Raw genomic sequence first — 13,733 nt, forward strand, 5'->3', positions numbered from 1 at the left:
AGAGTCTTCGTGGTGCGCCCTCGGTCAACATTATGTACAATATATTCTAATTTAAAACCCATTACAACATTATGACATAGTCAACACACCCCATTTTACTGATGAGAAAGAAAAGCAAAGAGATTCAATAATTTCATATTCATTACATGGCAATAGGAAAATATAAACTCAATGATTCCCAAGGCTGCTCTTGCAATTATAATCCATGCCTTTGCACATAGCATGACTGTAGTTCCCAATAAGCACAATGATGTAAAGTAGTCTGCTGAAGGTTAGCTATTACTAGGGAGAAATATTCCCAACTAAAAGCTACTCATAACTCACACCCTCCTGATAAGAATGTATCCCTTCTCATAAGAGGCTGCACAGAGAATATATTATAAGCAGTTTAGAAACTAAGTGATCTTAGGTCGGGGTTCACCTCAGTAACATTTGCACTGTGATACTGGAGCAAGTTATATTCAACAGATTTCAGGTGCATTTATAGAAACAATTCAATTGCCCTAATGAGAATAACATGGCTAACATCAAAATAAAATAAAGTGCAAAGGAATTTAACTGGGGTAAATTTAACTGAAGTAGAGATGAGACTATAGGCAGTCCCTGGTTACAAACGAGATAGGTTCTGTAGGTTTGTTCCTAAGCTGAATTTCTATATAAGTTGGAACAGGCACATTTATCTATTAAATGCAACTTAGAAAGATGTTTGTCTTAACATAGTATTTATTTTTACTTTCTGTGCTTATAAAGAAACATTTTCAAACCTACAGAACCTATCTAGTTGGTAATCTGGGGACTGCTTGTATCTGCATAGTAAAGTGCAATTTCCTAACCTCCAGCAATGCTTGTCAAATGTCCTCCAGGGGGTTGGGAGAGGTCACAATAGCCCAGCCCGTAAAGGAATCCAACGCTTTTCTCTATTCTTATTATAATGTATTTGGCCTTCTAGGGATATTGTCAGAATCACTGACTATTAAAAATTCTGAAAGGAAAAGGGGTAGGAATTAGGCCTGGAGGATATTTCTAATTGATTCTAAACTGAAATCCTCACAACCCATCCTACCCTGAACATTTGTTTTCCATATATTTTTCCTCCAGAGTTTTTTCATCCTACCTGTTTATTATGCTTCCTCATTGAGTTTCCAAAGTGACAGTCTTAACATAAGTAGTAAGGTTATCTACAAGACCCTTCAAATCCAACTTCTCTCTTTCACCTCACTTTATTGCCCTATTCCTTTGATCATTCCCTTTATGCATTCAAGTGATGAGGGCTTTCACTTCAATAGTTACTTTGATTCATAGTAGACATGAAGAAACCACTGGGTAAATGGAAGATCATTAAAAATTCTGGTAACCCAGCCTGACCAGGCAGTGGCAAAGTGTATAGAACACTGGACTGTGAAGCAGAGGACCCAGATTGGAAACCCCAAGGTCACCGGCTTGAGCACCAGTTTACCAGCTTGAGCGAGCGAGGGGTCACTGGCTTGAGCCCAAAGGTCGCTGGCTTGAGCAAGGGGTCACTTGGTCTGCTGTAGCTCCCCGGTCAATGCACATATAAAAAAGCAATCAGGTGGAGCATTGGCCTGGTGTGCAGGAGTCCTGGGTTCGATTTCGGGCCAGGGCACACAGGAGAAGCGCCCATCTGCTACTCTACCCCTCCCCCTCTCCTTCCTCTGTCTTTCTTCCCCTCCTGCAGCCAGGGCTCCATTGGAGTAGGGTTGGTGCAGGTGCTGGGGATGGCTCTGTGGCCTCTGCCTCAGGCACTAAAGTGGCTCTGGTTGCAGCAGAGCAACGCCTGGATGGGCCCGGTCTGGCACATGCGGGAGTCTGTCTGACTGCCTCCCCGTTTCCATCTTCAAAAAAATACACACACACACACACACACACACACACACACACACACGAAAGCAATCAATGAACTAAGGTGACACGAATAATTGATGCTTCTCATCTCTCTCCCTTTCTGTCTGTCACTCTCCCTGATTCTATCAAAAAATAAAAATAAATTTTAAAAAATGCTGGTAACCCAAGAAAGACTATGGCAAACCCCGGAATTATTGACAGTAAGAACTCCTCCCCTCAAAGATCACTTTTATCAGGCTAAGGAAAGAAATACAGCTGAGACATTAAAGGTATAAAGATTTATTTATATGATTGCCACACCACTGTGGAACTAACTGTCTTGGTGCTCCATCATTTGGTAGAATTCCTAGGAATTTTCTCAAGGTCTTTCAATTGTTTTTCCAGATACCCTTCATCTTTTTTAGAAGCTGCACCCTGGCCAGATAGCTCAGTTAGAGCATCATCTGGTACCATGGAGGTTGCCAGTTTGATCCTTGGTCAAGGTACATAAAGGAACAGATCCACATTCCTCTCTAATATCAGTAATTTAAAAAAATTGTTTTTAAGTTTTACTTCTACCTAACAGTTTTCCTGTCCACTTATTCACAGCTAACAAAATGGGTGTCTCAGTACTTCCTCACTAAAAAGAAATCATGGTGCTTTTCATTTCCTCTTCATTAGAAGATTAAAGGATTAAAACAGAATAAGAATTCTGAGGACCGCCTGACCTGTGGTGGCGCAGTGGATAAAAGCATCGACCTGGAATACTGAGTTCGCCGGTTCAAAACCCTGGGCTTGCCCGGTCAAGGCACATATGGGAGTTGAAGCTTCCTGCTCCTCCCCTCTTCTCTCTCTCTCTCTCTCTCTCTCTCTCTCTCCCTCCCTCCCTCCCCCCTAAAATGAATAAATTAAAAAATAATTAAAAAAAAAAAAAGAATTCTGAGGACCAAAGTTACCACAAACCCAAGAGTCAGCAGAAAATGACAAGACCGGTAGTATGTCTGAGGAAACAGAAGCTGCCAAGAATCAGAGGAACAGGGGACACCCAGGAATAACCTAAGAACTCTCTCCTAACCTTAACACCTGCTTTCCCCATATTTATCCTTGTCCCACACTTATCCTTACAGGGAAATGGAAATAAGTATAAATCTAGGCCCACTCCCTTTCAGAAGCACCAGGACATAGGCCAATTTTTTCACCTCATATACTAGTCATTTGTAATAACAAGATTTAACTGTAACATGTAAAGCAAGAGTTCTTTGGACACCAGTACTAAAAGCACATGTATTAAACAATCACTTGGCCCACAACAGCTTAAGGTTTCTTCCAAAGGCAATACTTGCCAGTATAATTGCAACGAAGGAATAGAAATTCTTGCCTAATATATAAATACTACATTGAAGTCATATGCCTATGAAGTCACCAATCTAACATCTGGATATTTAATCACTCAGAACTATTGGAACACCAATGATCTTTTCACCTAATGATAACCTGGGGCTGTTCACTTTACTTAGTGATTTCTGAAATTCCTAAATACATCCTACTTGCTACAAACTGAGTTTTTCATGCCTTATTCACATCCTGTCCTTTCCTCAAAATCAGGGGTCCCCAAACTATAGCCTGCGGGCCACATGCGGCCCCCTGAGGCCATTTATCCGGCCCCGCTGCACTTCCGGAAGGGGCCTCTTTCATTGGTAGTCAATGAAAGGAGCACATTGACCACCTCATTAGCCAAAAGCAGGCCCATAGTTCCCATTGAAATACTGGTCAGTTTCTTGATTTAAATTTACTTGTTTTTTATTTTAAATATTGTATTTGTTCCCGTTTTGTTTTTTTACTTTAAAATAAGATATGTGCAGTGTGCATAGGGATTTGTTCATAGTTTTTTTTATAGTCCGGCCCTCCAACAGTCTGAGGGACAGTGAACTGGCCCCCTGTGTAAAAAGTTTGGGGACCCCTGCTCAAAATGTTGCTTCTCACATTTTATTGGGTTCATGCAAATGAAATTAGAAAGAAATGAGATCACAAATCATTGACTCACATAGGGCTCAAAGAAATAAAAAAAAAAAAAATGAAGTGACCAGTGTGGTTAAGAACTAACAATGGGCCTGACCTGTGGTGGTGCAGTGGATAAAGCATCGACCTGGAATGCTGAGGTTGCCGGTTCAAAACCCTGGGCTTGCCTGGTCAAGGTACATATGGGAGCTGATGCTTCCTGCTCCTCCCTCCCCCTTCTCTCTCTCTCTCTCTCTCACTCACTCTCTAAAAATTAATGAAAGTAAAAAAAAAATTAAAAAAAAAAAAAGAACTGACAATGAACCCTGGCTGGGTAGCCAAACACACCACGGTTGTGGGATTGATCCTAGGTCAGGGTGCATACAAGAATCAACTAATGTATGCATACATAAGTGAAAAAACAAATTGATCTCTCTCCTTTCCTCTGTCTCTCTAAAATCATTTTGTGTGTGTGTGTAACAGAGAGAGAGGGACAGATAGGGACAGACAGGAAGGGAGACAGATGAGAAGCATCAGTTCTTCATTGCAGCACCTTCGTTGTTCATTGACTGCTTTCTCATATGTGCCTTGACTGGGGGGGGGGGGGCTACAGCAGACTGAGTGACTCCTTGATCAAGCCAGCAACAATGGTGTGATGTCTATGATCTCACGCTCAAGCTGGCAACCTCGGGGTTTTGAACCTGGGTCCTCTGCATCCCAGTCCGACACTCTATCCACTGCACCACTGCCTGGTAAGGCTAATTTTTAAAAGTTTATTTAAGAATAGACAGCCTGGGACCCTGGGAGGATTAATTAGATAGTGTCTATAATATACTCTGTGCTCCTTGGAGAAAGATTCTACAAAAAAGCAAAATATTTTTATTTTATTTCTAAGAGATGATATTATTAGCTCCTTGTAGGATTAAGCCAATAGATTATGCCTCCCTTTCGAGAAATTATCTCCAAGTTTTCTAATTCTTACAGTCTATAGAACAGAATATGCACTCTTTTTTTTTTTTATTTTATTTTTTTTATAATTTTATTTTTTTAATGGGGTGACATCAATAAATCAGGATACATATATTCAAAGATAACAAGTCCAGGTTATCTTGTCGTTCAATTATGTTGCATACCCACCACCCAAAGTCAGATAGAATATGCACTCTTGAGAGGAAAAAAAAGGTATCTCAGTAACGAAGAAGACACATACATGGCAGGCATGGTACAGAGTGCTTCCTTGCACAGCCTTGCCCAGGAGCTCGTCCCTGGCCTGGAGGGACCCACTCTAGAGCTGATTTATCCTGCCTTGCAAACTACTTTCCTGCCACAAGGGTCTGTCACGAAGAGGAATCAAATAATAATAAAAAATGAGTATCGCATTCTTTGCTCTCTGTGCACTGTATAAATTCAAAGACTTCTAATAAAGGCATGCAAGTAAGAGGGGGAAAATTAAAAAAAAAAAAAAAAAAAAGAATAGACAGCCTGACCAGGCAGTGGAGAACTGGACAGAATGTTGGCCTGGGATGCAGAGGACCCAGTTTTGAAACCTCGAGGTCACCACCTTGAACACAGGCTCACCAGTTTGAGTGTGGAATCATAGACATGACCCCAGGGTCACTGGCTCAGCTGGAACACCCTGGTCAAGGCACATATGAGAAAGCAATCAATGAACTAAGGTGCGACAACAAAGAATCGATGCTTATCTCCTTTTCTGTCTGTCCCCATCTTTCTCTCTTTCTCTCAAAAAAAAAAAAAAAAAAAAAAAAAAAAAAAAAAAAAAAGATAATAAGCCTGACCAGGCGGTGATGCAGTGGATAGAACGATGGACTGGGACACAGAGGACCCAGGTTCAAAACCCCAAGGTCTCCAGTTTGAGCGCGGGCTCATCTGGTTTGAGCAAGGCTCATCAGCTTGAACCCAAGGTCGCTGGCTTGAGCAAGGGGTCACTCAGTCTGCTGTAGCCCCCCAGTCAAGGCACATATGAGAAAGCAATCACTGAGAAGCTAAGGTGCCACAACAAAGAATTGATGCTTCTTATCTCTCTCTCCCTTCCTGTCTGTTACTCTCTGTCACCAAAAAACAAACAAACAAAAGACTAGACAATGAGATCTGACCTGTGGTAGCACAGTGGATAAAGCATTGACCTGGAACGTTGTTTGCAGGTTCGATACCTTAGGCTTACCCAGTGAAGGCACACATGACAAGCAACGAATGGACAACTAAAGTGAAGCTACCGGGTTGTTAATTCTCGCTTACCACCACCTCTCCTCTAAAAATTAATAAATAAAATCTAAAAAAGAAAAAAAAAGACAGACAATGAGGTAGAACTTGTCACATCATAACACAAAGTTTTCAAAACAGAACATTTTATTTGACATTAGAAAACATTCAAGGTTCAGAGATTCTACATCTCACAGTTTACAAGTCAAAGTGTTTTTTTCCCATTTAATGAAACATTTTGGCATATATTCTTTTTGAGGTAGATGAATAGAGGTGAAGCCATTTTTTTTATAAAACAGATTTGTTCACTACCTTATGCCACAAGAATCAGGTGATGGTAGTATATTCTATTTTTCTTGTTTTATCAGTACTGGTAATCTTAGGATGTCAGAAACTGAAAGGATAGTAGTTAGGTTTTCCTTTGTAATTTAAAGCAACAACCAGAAACACTGCCCACAAATGTTTAACTTTGCTTCCTCCACCTATTGTCCTTTGACAGTTATCTATTTCCCTCTCCATTTATGCATGTTATTGTTAACTTGTCATGTAAATAAAAGTATACACTTTGAAAGTAATATGAATTACAGTGAATGATAAAAGTCCTCTTCCTCTGCAATGAATTTTGTCTTTAAGACTATGTTATGATAGAGGTCAACTTCATTTCAATAAATTCCATAATTATCTAACCTGAGGCTTAGTTGACAGTATAATCATTCAACAAAAAAATTGTTTCTCAAAAACTTTAGACAGGAGTGATGACAAATAACTTTATATTCCTGTTATTGGAATTGCATTAAAACACAATCCAAAACAAAGGCAGGCTGCCCTTAGAAACAGGTTTGACCTTTTCTTTCACTCTTCCTCCTAACCCACCCTCTGTGAGTGATTCAAAAACAGAAAAGGTCAAAACCCAGTAGGGCTTATATATATATTTTGTTTGTTTGTTTGTTTTGTTATTTTTATCTCCAATTTTTGGCAATCACTTCCAATTTTGACTATTCTAAAAATTTAAGCATGATAAAAATTAAGCCATTTTTATTCACTGACATTATTCTATCATAACAAGTCCTTTCATGAGCAGGTTTTGATGCTGAGAAAGCGATTTCTAAGGTTTAAGTAGAACATCTGTTACAAAAGAGAAATCCTGTCTTCTCCATCTCCAATTTAGCTATGTATTATCAGGGGATTGTTCTTCAGAGACATATGTAGACAGTGTATACTTGTCAGAATGTAAATGGTAAGAAATTGAAAATAGATAAAACTGGTAAATATTTCAAAATCAATTGTGGCTTGAGTATGAGTAGTTCCCCGAGGCTGGTACCATTAAGACTGGGGTTTGAAAACTGTCAACCGTCCTTCTGCCCAGCAGAGGCCACAGCCATTTTTCAGGAGCAATGCAGTATCTATTATAAGGAGGGCTCCGGCAACTTTAAGGAGCAAGCTCAGTAGAAAACCCTGCTTATTGTAGTGGCCAGAGTGATGGAAGAAATACGGAGTAGGGATTAAACCACTGTTATTCAGGAGCTAAGCCATACCTCTAACAAGAAAGTAAACCAAAGTTTTAAAGTTTTTCTGGAAAAGCATTCATTTTTTTCATGGGTCTGGGGCCAACTGAGCACCTAGCAAAGGACCTTATTTAAAAACAGGCACTCAAATGCACTTGTAGATTGAATGAATAAATGAAAAAGTGAATGAACTGTGACTTCTTTTATATTCTAGTCGCCAAGATAGTTAAGAAAAACAAATGTCTTTCAGTTAAGCTTTTTGTTGCCAAGGAATCAGTAGATTGCTTGGAAATAGGCACTTGTTTAATGAGTTTCATTCCATGCCTTGTTTATAATTGCATGTCCAAGACAAAATGCCTTTTGTACCAGCTCTATTTCTTTTAGCATCACCTTCTCCAATAATTGTATAAATTAATAAAAAGCTTTCATTTCCACTCTATAAAACCTGCAAGAGGTCATCTATTTAATAATTCCTTCTCAGTGTCATAACATCACAACTGCTCAGTGAATTTTTTCCAACTAGTAAAAGACCTGTGGTCATAAAATTTGTTGTGTTTCAACCATAAGCTAGTAAAATTAAAGTGTATTTTGGTCTTTTCAATCTCTTCAGTCTCCTTAGCACTTAAACACAGCACTTTAATCAGGCTGAATAAATGTTAACAAAGTATAGAAACGCTAGAAAAAATATTTTATTGTTCAAATGGTTTCCTGACTTAAAGCCAGGCCAATGAACTAACACTTTTAAAACCGGTTGTTTCATTTTAAACTATTTAAGTATAATAAAAGCAGAATCTTAAATTATTGAATTAAAGGACGAATCATGAGACTTTTTATCAGTCTTCTGGCTTCAATTTAGGTCAATAAGAAAGTGACCTTGGGACTATCTAGAACTAGAGAAAATAACTTCATTTTATATTAAAGGAACCATGAACTTCTCTACTTTTTTTCCTCTCCAAGGCAAGTCAGTGGGTATTCTGGACCATAGCTACTCAGCTACCTCCCAGAAAACAGGCACTCAAAATTTACTCAAAGTCCTTTAGACTAGGCCCGTTTCTGTTCTTATGCTGAGGAGCTAGAATGATCTATTCCATACAATATATGCTGTTTATCAAATGAATACAAAGCAAACCTGAGCCATTTATTTTTAGTCCTTAAATGTCACTAAGCCAGGCAAGGGTGGATCTAATTCAACTCCATCTTCAACATTCAACATTTAAAAAACTGATGAAGAAGGAGAAAACCTTGCTTTTTAAAAATAAATTTCCCATCTCTTAACTCGGGCCACCAGGGAGCTTTGTGTTCTGGGTAGTATTTTTCCACTTATTTCAGCATTTAGCATACTTCCTTGCACAGTTCCATTTTCCCCATGTTTTCATCCTTAAATAAGCCTAGCAAGTGGCATAGGTCACTGGCTCAGCTGGAACCCCCCACCCCACCCCATCAAGGCACAGACAAGAAAATAATCAATGAACAACTAAGGTGCTGCTGAGGAAAAGAGGACTGAATACGTTTTAATATGGATCTCACATCTATTAACTAATTTTTTCTTGTGAGCATCCATTAAGGATAAAATAATTTTTATATACGAAGGCATGTATAGTTTTGAGCCACACAGAAAGTAATCAGTCATCATTCATTAAGTCAATAGTTAATTCCTTATGTGTTTATAGGAATTATAACATATAGGCTTTCTAAATTTACAGATTTCTGTTGCAGGTTCAATAATAGAGTAATGACTTTCTGAATCACTAGCTGCTATCTCTGGGAATGAGAGTAAATCATCAAGTCATCCAACAGATATTGCTTATTTATGTATGGCAGTTTGAGAATTAGAAACTGCCTTTACACATTGTGTTCTCCTTTCAGGACACAATAAAGATGGCTTATTTCCAGATCCTCAATATCTTGTCTTGCATTGATCATAAATTTAATCCTTTACCTATTATATTCAAAATGTTCAGTAGTTAACAATAGTTCCTCAATTTTTTCCAACTTTTTTTCATAGTATGACTGTGAGACAATTTTATAAGCTTAGTACTCGGCACCAAATAACAAAATCAAGTTACATTTATATGGTGCTTTAGCACAAAATGCTAACATGTGAAATGATTTATTCTAAACTGCAGGCACAATGAAATGATGAATATGTGTATCTCTTTAGTGCCCATAAAAGTGAGTTCACACAGTAGGCAACTGATATTCATTCATTTAGCAAGTATTCAAGTCCTCAGTTTGTATAATTATTTATTTTACCTTTCTCATAGTGGGTCAAGCACACAATGAGAATCCTGTAGACAATGTTTATCTCACTGATTTTATTCACACAGAAAATATCTAATGTCTTATATTTATACAGCACTTTAGTTTAGAAAACTCAAACTTATTCATTACATTTTCTTGTTACTTGGGAAAATATACTGGTAATAACTTGACATCACCAGTAATGCCTTGATTGATAATCTGTAGTATGTATCTAATTCTTTATATCTAAATAATGTAGAAGATAAACCTCCCTCTTATTATTTGGAAGCATTATCCTGGATTTCATAGAATCCAAAAGAATAGCTGGCACATAAAAGGCGATTAATATTTATTCATTCAATTATAAACATTTAGCCCACTGATACAGCGTTTTATTTTATAAAGCCCTTTAAAACGCACCTGGTTATCTGAAATTTTATATGTGAATTTTTTTTTAAGATTTTATTTATTTATTATAGAGAGGAGAGAGAGAGAAGGGGGGAGGAGCTGGAAGCATCAACTCCCATATGTGCCTTGACCAGGTAAGCCCAGGGTTTAGAACCGGCAACCTCAGCGTTTCCAGATTGACGCTTTATCCACTGAGCCACCACAGGTCAGGCCTTTTTTTATATGTGAATTTTTTTAAGTGAAAATTTAAATTCTATATTGAGAATATGTTTGTTTGTTTTTATCCTTTGTCATCCATAGTGCCTTGCATGTTATCCGGCACATTATAAATCATCATAATAACTTAATTCCTTGTGTTTGCTGTATATTTTAGTTTAAAATCAGTTTCCATGTGTTTTCTGCTGCCTGAAATACTGTATTTTTACTCAAAATCACAAAAACAGCAGAAAGATGATGGCTACAAACATATAAATTTTTCACTTATGAATCACTTAAGTCCTAATATCTGCATAGTATTACATACTTTTATTTTTTTGAATGTGAGAAAGTACTTTATTCAATTCATGCTGCTTCTAATCTTGGTATCACAGTGCCTAGACAGTAGTATGCATATAGTGTAATTAATATTTATTCATCAATGCTGAAATTTTTAAGTCTGTAAGCACTTTTATAGTTTAAAAACATATTCACACATTTTTAATCAGGCCACCTGGACGTGATCATAAACAATCATTGAGGTCTTAGTGCCTAGCACAGGGACAGGTTCACACAAAGAAATTTATATTATTCAGCCTGGCCCCTGGTATTTCCATCAGGGAAAACTATGGCCCACAGACCAAATCCACTTGGTTCATGAGCTAACAATATTTTTTCCTTTATAAAGGGTTGCAAAAACAATGTAGAGACTATACGGCCTGCAAAAACTAAAATATTTACCATCTCACCCTTTACAGAAAGGGTATAATGACCCTTGATGTATATAATGCTTCACAACTAACAATGTACGTTCAAATATTAGCTATGCATGGCTGCCAATACATTGTTAATGAGAACACCTTGTTTTCACATATATATTCTCAATCATTTAAATAATCTTCCATCATGTTAAGGGTGAAAAAAAAATCACGGAAAGGATTAAACCTGTTAATTAATCCCAAATTCTCTCACCTTTAAGGCTAGAGAGATCAGTATTAAACCCAAGGGCAAGGTTGGTGTACTCTATCAAATTATCAGGCCACTACTATGAGCAGGGAATTCAGGCTGTCTCCTTGGGACCTCACTCTGTTCCAGGTCTACTCATTCCTTTTTGTACCCATCAGTAGGAACCCCAAACCTCAGGAATCCTGCTCACTCAAGCTCAAAGAATTTAGGTGTTGCTGGCTGATGGTGCTCAGCAGGCTACACATCTGTGTATTTCTTGTCTAATTGTTATCATTGGCCTGGATCATCTCTTCACATTTTTTTCTAAAGATCCCAGCACTTTGCCCCCGCAAAGCCTGACCCTTTCCCTCTTCTCATCAGCCCAGAGCTTTTGAGGAAAAGGGAGGACTGAAATACAATTTCATCTATATGTCTCTCACAAATGGAGTGAAGAGAAATAGAAGTTTAAAAAGAAATAACTAAAACTTAATAAATGACTCAAAACTCTGATAAAAACTGGCTTAGACTGGCCCAGGCATATTGCCAATCTAAAGATATTGCTTCAAGTAATAACGACAGTAAAAAAGACATTTCAAAATAAGTGGCATTACATTGAGAAATGAAAACTGGAAAGGGAGCACTAAAAATGTCCAAGAGAACAGAGGATACCAGTAGAAAAGAGGTGAGGTTTAGAGTTCTCATAATGGGATGTCCTCTGATCTTGAGGCTTACAGCCTTCCCACCTAATTTAGTCTTAAGATATTTGTCCCTCTTGGGCTTTCAAGTCCATGTAGAAAGGCTCAACTCCTGGGTCTTTACGTGTGCCTGAGGGTCTCAGGTCTTCAAGCAAAGAGTTTTTATATCTCAGATCTTGGTCCTTGTGTGTCAAGTCTCAGGCCTTTCATGGGTCCCTCCTCTTAAGCCAGTCTTCTAATTCAAGACATGAGACTTTTGTCCAACCCAGTTGGGTTTTCTGTCCCAACAAAGGCCATCTTCTCTATGTGTGTCATGGTTCGTGGGGCTTCTGAGGGTCTGAAGCCAGAGGTTTCCATCTATCTTTGGACATAAATTTTCCATTTTAGTCTGCAGATCTCCAGTCGCAAACCATCTATCTTCTTTGGAACTTCAGGCATTATGGGTCTTCCACTTCTCCATCTTAGGTCTTTGGACCCTTGGGCCTTCTTCTATTAGTTTTGAATTATCTCACAAGACAGCCTGGTATGAGGAACGGCTCTGCAATGCTTATTTTGATAGTGGACACTCTACACCTATTGGGGAAGGGTTAGGAAGCCCCTTTGTCACAAACATACAAACACGTACACATGGCTGTACACACACACGTGCACAAAAAATGTACAAGGAGAGAGGATCTCAGGAAATCAAAGTGAGAGACATAGAAACATAAAGAGGCTGAAATACCCACAGGTGGAAAGAAGTGCAAAAGCATAAAACCAAGAGAACAGAGAGAAGGAAAGTGAAAAGGAACATCACAAAGAACAAAGAGACACTGAGGCACACAGAGCCACACAGAGCAGGAAAAAAAAGAGAGAAAATGACCACACAGAGGCAGAAAGAACACATAGAAAAGATCATTCCAAGATAAAGAATAGAAGCAGCGGAAGGGAGGCCAAAATTGGAGAAAGAGAAAATGTCAAACCAACAAAAGGAGAGAAGGTGACAAACAGAGTTCACAAAGAGAAAGAAAAAGAAGAGGTAAGCAGGACAAGGGATGAGCATAAAACACACAGCATGTGACTCAGACACAATGGGAAGAACAGAGAAAGAAGAGGCAGACTTAGGAGAGCAAAGACAACCAGTAACAAAATGAAAAAACGAGAGACATTTAAGACAAGGCACAAACAACTCTTAAGAACAAAAAAGAAAATGAGACAGAGATACAGAAAAGAAACAAGTAAGAGGATCATGCAAATGGGTAAGACTCACTTTAGAGAACAAAGACCAAAGACATTCAAGAAAAAGAGAGACAAGCAAAGAAATACACACTTATAAGTGAACGAGATAAGCCAAAGCAGACATTTAGAAGAGGGTAAAAAGTAGAGGAGACAAGACACAGGGGCACAAAAGAACAAAGAAAACAAAAAAAAATTCATTAACTACAATGAAATATTATTAGCACCAGTACTACTTATATCACTATCAATAACAACACCAACCACCACCACAGATGCTCTTCTGCTTACAGATTTTTTTACCTTAGAAATTTCTTACATAGAATCAAAGCATGCCAATTCTTCCTGCCACTAGATGGTAAGACTGGTCACTCATATTGGTCAAATAAACTTAGGCAACTTCTTGGGTAATCTTTTACTTACCCTGTGCCAGGCACTGCACTAAGCACTTTATATACATTATTTCACT

General features: G+C 38.2%; 1 long non-coding RNA gene across 9 annotated transcripts in view; it reads right to left on the reverse strand.

Moving 5' to 3' along the window:
- Positions 1 to 6,186: 6,186 nt before the first annotated feature.
- Positions 6,187 to 13,733, reverse strand: part of LOC136317390 (uncharacterized) — a 49,425-nt gene continuing 41,878 nt past the window's right edge. For all 9 annotated transcript variants that reach the window (XR_010727863.1, XR_010727862.1, XR_010727860.1 and 6 more), the window contains one exon: positions 6,187 to 13,357. This is a non-coding gene — a long non-coding RNA (uncharacterized lncRNA). The remainder of the gene's footprint in view (positions 13,358 to 13,733) is intronic.

This window comes from Saccopteryx bilineata, chromosome X (genome assembly GCF_036850765.1).
Source record: "Saccopteryx bilineata isolate mSacBil1 chromosome X, mSacBil1_pri_phased_curated, whole genome shotgun sequence".
Classification (NCBI taxonomy): domain Eukaryota; kingdom Metazoa; phylum Chordata; class Mammalia; order Chiroptera; family Emballonuridae; genus Saccopteryx; species Saccopteryx bilineata.